The sequence below is a fragment of the Jatropha curcas genome, chromosome 10 (genome assembly GCF_041381405.1).
Source record: "Jatropha curcas cultivar XTBG-Jc1 chromosome 10, XTBG_Jcur_1.0, whole genome shotgun sequence".
Lineage (NCBI taxonomy): Eukaryota > Viridiplantae > Streptophyta > Magnoliopsida > Malpighiales > Euphorbiaceae > Jatropha > Jatropha curcas.
In genome coordinates, this window is record NC_143160.1 from 22,854,092 (window position 1) to 22,860,248 (window position 6,157).

Sequence of the window (6,157 nt, forward strand, 5' to 3'; positions counted from 1 at the left end):
TTATAGGAGACTTATTGTAACTTTACATTTTCACATTTCAGTTAAATCATATTCCTCGCTCAAATGAAATAACTTTGTAAGAGTTTAATTATGATCATGTACTTTTACATTTTATTTTGGCGAGGGGCATGATTATTTTTGAATGTGAAAGTGTCAAATTATGATAGATATTTTGCAAACTTGAAGGTATTACAAGGCAAATTGCGTAAACTTCAAGGGCGAATCTATACATTTAGCCGATTGTAAAGCAAGTCATATGTTACGAAATCATTTTTTCATCTGAATTTCTGGAAATGCAACTTGACTGTATATTCGTAGAAAGTGGATTCTTTCTTTCTAGACCTTCAGCTGTGCCATTTTTGATACTGTGGAAAGGAAATTATTGGAGAATTTTCTTACATTTGCTATCTCTTGCTATTGTCCTACGTTCCCATATTTTACCCGCTCATTTGGTTTTCATTTTGATTTTTGAGTAACTGCATATTGCGAGAATCTTTACTTGAAAGTATTATTTCTTTATTGATCTTTCTCGCTTGTTTCATGAACTTGTTCAATGTTTATTTTTGTTAAATCTCTCTACATATGATTGTTAATTGATGATTGTTAATTAATGTTGATCCCTCATTTTTCTTTTCTAAGATAAGCATGTGCAATTTAATTAAATTTGATGGGGTAGGTGGACATGCGATATTGATACTTGCGTTAATTTCTTGGGCTTAATGTGCAATTATACCACGAACGTAGGAGGTTGTTGTACTTACATTTTAATTTGAACTTTGCAACAGTTGCAACCCAAAATGAAAAGGTTAAGAATGTTTACACCCTAACATTAAATTAAGAGTCCATTTGTAATAAAAAAATTTTCATGGACCTAATGGAAAATTCAATTTTTGTTTGTGAACAATGAGAAATATCATCCATCGTTATCTTTCGATGTTGCTGGTTGGTTCAAATTATATATAAAGTTAAAATAATTAAATGGAATTTTCAATTTAAATAATATTAATATATGTATATTCTGATGATAATCGAATACATGGGCAGATGTTAAATACAACATAAATTCTAAACATGCATAAATTATTCCAAATTCATCGAATTCTAGGATTATCAAATTGTTAAAATTTTTATTTTTTCAAAATTTATTTTCAACTGTTCTTCTCACGTACAATAAATATATAAATTAATATATAATATTGCATGTATTTATCACCGTACATAAACATATATGAATGAAAATGAAAAAAAATCAACATATCAATTTTGAAGCTACTATCCGAACTCGAAGTGCTTTCTATGAATTAACTGCTGTCTATAAAAGCAAAATTTTTCGCAATGATTAATGATGTACTCAAGTGATAGATGATAGTTATTTTAAATTAGATTTTTTTATAATTGATTTAGTAACTTATATGATTTATCAAATTAAAGGATAAAACTACCTCCGACAATTATAAAATGACATCATAATCCACTTCTTAATCATTCCATAATGATTTTTTTTATATTAATTCTTAATTATTCAACTCAGTAAGCTATTAATTCAGGTTGACTACAAAATTCAACTCAAACATACGTTTTTCTGTTGGACTTTTCCAGCTTGTTTGGAAATAGGTATTTTTTATGGAGGACGGAAAATAAGTGGGAAAGTAATTTTCCCTTCTTTGGATATGTTGAAGAAAATGTGGAAGGAAGCAAAATAACCATTAAGATCCTCTCGTGCCCATAAAGGGCGATGAATGAAAATGTTACACGTGACGGTTTAGCAACGAATGTGTATCTAAAATTATATAACTTATTCAATGAAACAATAAAATTATCCTCGACAATATAAATTAACTTTCATATAGAACTTCTTAATCGTTGAATAATGTTAGCTTCAGATCCTCTCATACCATGTATTAAAAAATATATAGAAGTAGTGATATCATTACTGTAAGACAGAAATGAACTTATTTTTTAAAGGAACAATTGAAAGAAGGAATACATAATTACATTATTTTTTGAAGTTTATAAAAAATTTGAGGTAATTTTTATTGTTTTAATATAATATTTAGATATGTAAATTTTAAAGAAATATTAAATACAAATCTTTGTAATTCAAATTAAACGAATAAAAACATGTATACTAAAAGATTTTTTTAAAATTAAATAATTAGTGAAAATTATGATATTTGGAAGATTCCAAATTTTATTTTAGAACTATAATAGTTTTATAAATCATTATTAAAGGGTTTAAGGTAAAATCATACTAATTGTAGAATTGAATATTCTACGAAATTATTAGGTATAGAAATTGTATTTTAGACACTCTAAAGTTAGAAAAAATAGATGTTATGACAACGGAATTTATGATCGAGAATATTTGGTCACTGAAAGAATAGATAAAATTAAGGTAAAAATTTAATGAAGGAAATTCAAATTGATGTAATTATACACATTAAAATATAAAAAAAAAATATTAAGAATATATTCATTAAATAGAAAGTTCAAGGATTTGTTAAAGAACGTGGGCGTTATTAACATTTTCAAATTTTGGTTTAATATATTGTTTCATCCTCAATTTTAAGTTTTATTGCAATCTCACTCCAATTTAACTTTTATATCAATTTCACCCTGAACTTTGACATTTTTTGCAATAGCACCATTAATTATAATTAAGACTTAAATTGTAAATAAAAAATAGGTTCACTCTTGACCTTGGGGTTGAATTAACTTAATACATTTATGTGAGTGAAGGAGTTTGGGTTAATAATATGGACAATCTCTATTATTATTTTTAATATTTTTATATTATTTTTTTAATCTATAATAAATAAAATTTAAAAATTAATTTTTTGTTACATGAATGTTTTTTTAAATAGATCATAATTATTTCTTATATTCCATTTTGATAAAAAAACGTTACTATTTCTAATAATTTAGGAGTCAAATAAATTGATAGTAGATTTGTTTTAGATTTTATAATTATTTTAAAATTTATATTAAAATCAAACCATAATAATAATTATATTCTAATTTTTTTAAAAAAAGTTCATTTATCAAATAATTAATTTTTAAATATTACTTATTATCAATAAAAGAGAGAATTTAAAAATATTAAAAATAATAATAGAGATTATCCTTACTATTAACCTGAACTCCCTCATTCACACAAATGTATAAAGTTAATCTAAGCACAAGGTCAAGAGTGAATCTATTTTTTAGTTACAATTTAAGTCTTGAATATAATTTAGGGTGCTATTGCAACAAAATGTTAAAGTTAGGGTGAAATTGGTATAAAGATCAAATTATAGTAGTGAAATTGCAACAAAAGGTTGAAGTTCAGACTGAAATTAACATAAAAGTCAAATCAGATTGAAATTGCAACAAAACTTAAAGTTGAGGGTGAAACAATATATGAAGTCATCTTAGTAAGTAACAATCATCTTTATTAAAAAGATGTGGATGCATATAAATTTTTGGAAGAATGGATCTTATAGATATAGCAAGGGATCACTTCTTTACAAAAGAGAGAGGTACATATGGAGCAAATTCACTACTTGAGCAAGATTTGAAATTTCAAATGGTGAAACATAGGATTCAAAACTCACAATCTCAATTTGCACATGTTGTCCTTCAAATATTTGGAAACATGTTTTACTCATGTTGTCCTTTAAATTGCCCTCCCCAGCCTACATGTCAGAAGTAGGATAGACACTATGCTTAATATATCATGCATAAAAATTCATTACAGGCTGAAAAATTTGGTTGTGAGCCCACACCGATTGAGGTGTTTACATACACTCACATGAAGGACCACGATCTTAATACGTTTGTCAACAAACGTGCAGTGAGCATCAATGTAAGTAACAATGAAGAATATTTATATTTACCCTCTAGTTGTTGCGAAGATGTACAAAGTTCAATATAATAAAGCTTGCAACTGCATTGATTAATTAATTTTTTGTTTTTCAGGAGAACTATACTACAGTTCGGGAGCGTCTTGTTTCTTCTCAGGCTGAATCTGAAGCTGAGTCAAGAATTGATGAGGTAGCACTTTATCTCGAGGATGTAGGGGGCGAGAAGTAGAGGAAGGTATATGGCATCGGGTCTCAGGCATCACAATTTTACTGTGGCTCAGCATCTCATGCTTCTGCAGCCACCTCAAGACCACCGCCCGAGCACAGTGCCGAAGAGTTTTCTGTATTACGGGCTCGTGTTGATGAGCAGGAGAGACAGCTTGCAGAGCTTAGAGCGCATGTCATGCGGCTGTTTGGTCAGCCCGGTGCTGGTACTTCTTCGTCTGATTCTGCGTCTGCTACAGATCGAAATGTTTCGACATCTCAGCAGCAGCCACTACCGTCTTAGTCACCCCTGCCGACACTATAGCACATCCAACAGGTATTCCTCCGGGCGATTCGACATTGGATCGTGCAGATGACTAACAACGTAGATTTGATTTTGGACCTTTTTAGCTTTCCAGTTGTTTTTCGAAATTTTGTTCAGTACATTACGTACATTAACAATTACATTTTTATATTGTTTTTGAATTGCATTTGTGATATATATATATATATGCCAATTTTTACAGGTACAGAAAATTATGGTTTTATAATAATATTTAATTTTTTATTGTATTTTACGACGGATTTGCGACCGAACTGCAACCAAAAATATAAACTATAAATTTAAAATTTGCGACCTATTTGTGACCAAATTTTTGCGACCGATTTGCGACCATTTTTTATAATTGCGACAGACTATTTCTGCGACTAAATTTTGCGATTGCTTTTCTAATATTGCGACAGATAAATCGGTCGCAAACTATTTTGCGACGAACGTTGTTGCGACACATTGTTATCGGTCACAAATCGGTTGCTACTTTTGATTAGCGACCAATTTCTTGCTTTTTGCGACCGATTGGTCGATTGCAAAAAGCTATTTTTTTTGTAGTGTAAAAGGTTTCATTAAGTTCTGTATAGGATAGACAATTCCCCAATCCCATCATATATCGGTTCAATTATTTGGTTTTCTTCTTTGATATGTGTTTCTGAGTTCATAGTTTCTATTTTCTATTCTTTAAAACTTATTCTTAAAATGATACTTCTGTTTTATCATATGCATATCATTATTGGAGCATTCATCTTTATTAAAAGGTTAGGATGCATATCCGCTTAGTGTAATAATGCATATAAGACATATTTGTTATTGCAAAACATGCATAACAATTTTCATGGGCCTAAATAAACAAACGAAGCAAAATAGAATAACATGTAGGATTTTTTTTAAAAAAATTTTTTTTAAGAAAATAATGTTTAAGCAAAATGTAATTACAAGAATGGCGTTCCCTAAAAAATGTTTACGAATATGGTGTTTTGTTGACGATTCAAAGACATTTGTTATACTTTTTTGAAGGTAATAAATGTATTGATACACCATGACCGTAACACAAGCAATAAATTTTAATTTTTTTAATGCTAGCCAATACCTTTATCATACAAATATTTTCTCTCCCTTTCTCCTTGTTAAATATTATAGTTATAATATAACAATGTCAGACACGGATATGACATAGACTTTGACAATATAAATTGACATTGTTAACACGATAAATGATTTGGGATACCGGTAAACTTGCATAAACTTTTTGCACGTGACTCATTGTCATGATCTTTTGTGCACAAATAAAAGAAATACAAATATAAATTTATCACTTGTATTCACATAGTCATAATTCTAAATATAATTATCAAGTCAAAAATAGCATAGATAGATTATCATAATTATGACATTCACTTTCTCCACCTTATTAATATCGTAGCCGATATTAATTATCTTTTGCAATCTATGGCTAACCCTGATCATGTGTTTCTGTAAATTTTTGAATTTTGAATTTACTCTAAGTGCATATATTCCTTTAAACATTTCTTTGATTTTTTGCTTTGCATATTCTCCTCTAAATATTCTCGAGCTGATTATAGTTATAACCATCTGCCAATTATATAAAATTGATCCTCAATATTCATTAATTATACTTCTTATGTATATGTCACGACCCGATTCCATGAGCCGGACCGGCACTAGGGCCCAGGTAAGCTTAAGGCCCCCGAGGCCCGTAGTAAGCCTGAAACACTAAAATTTTATTATCTCCATATAATTTTAAACATTCAGTCAA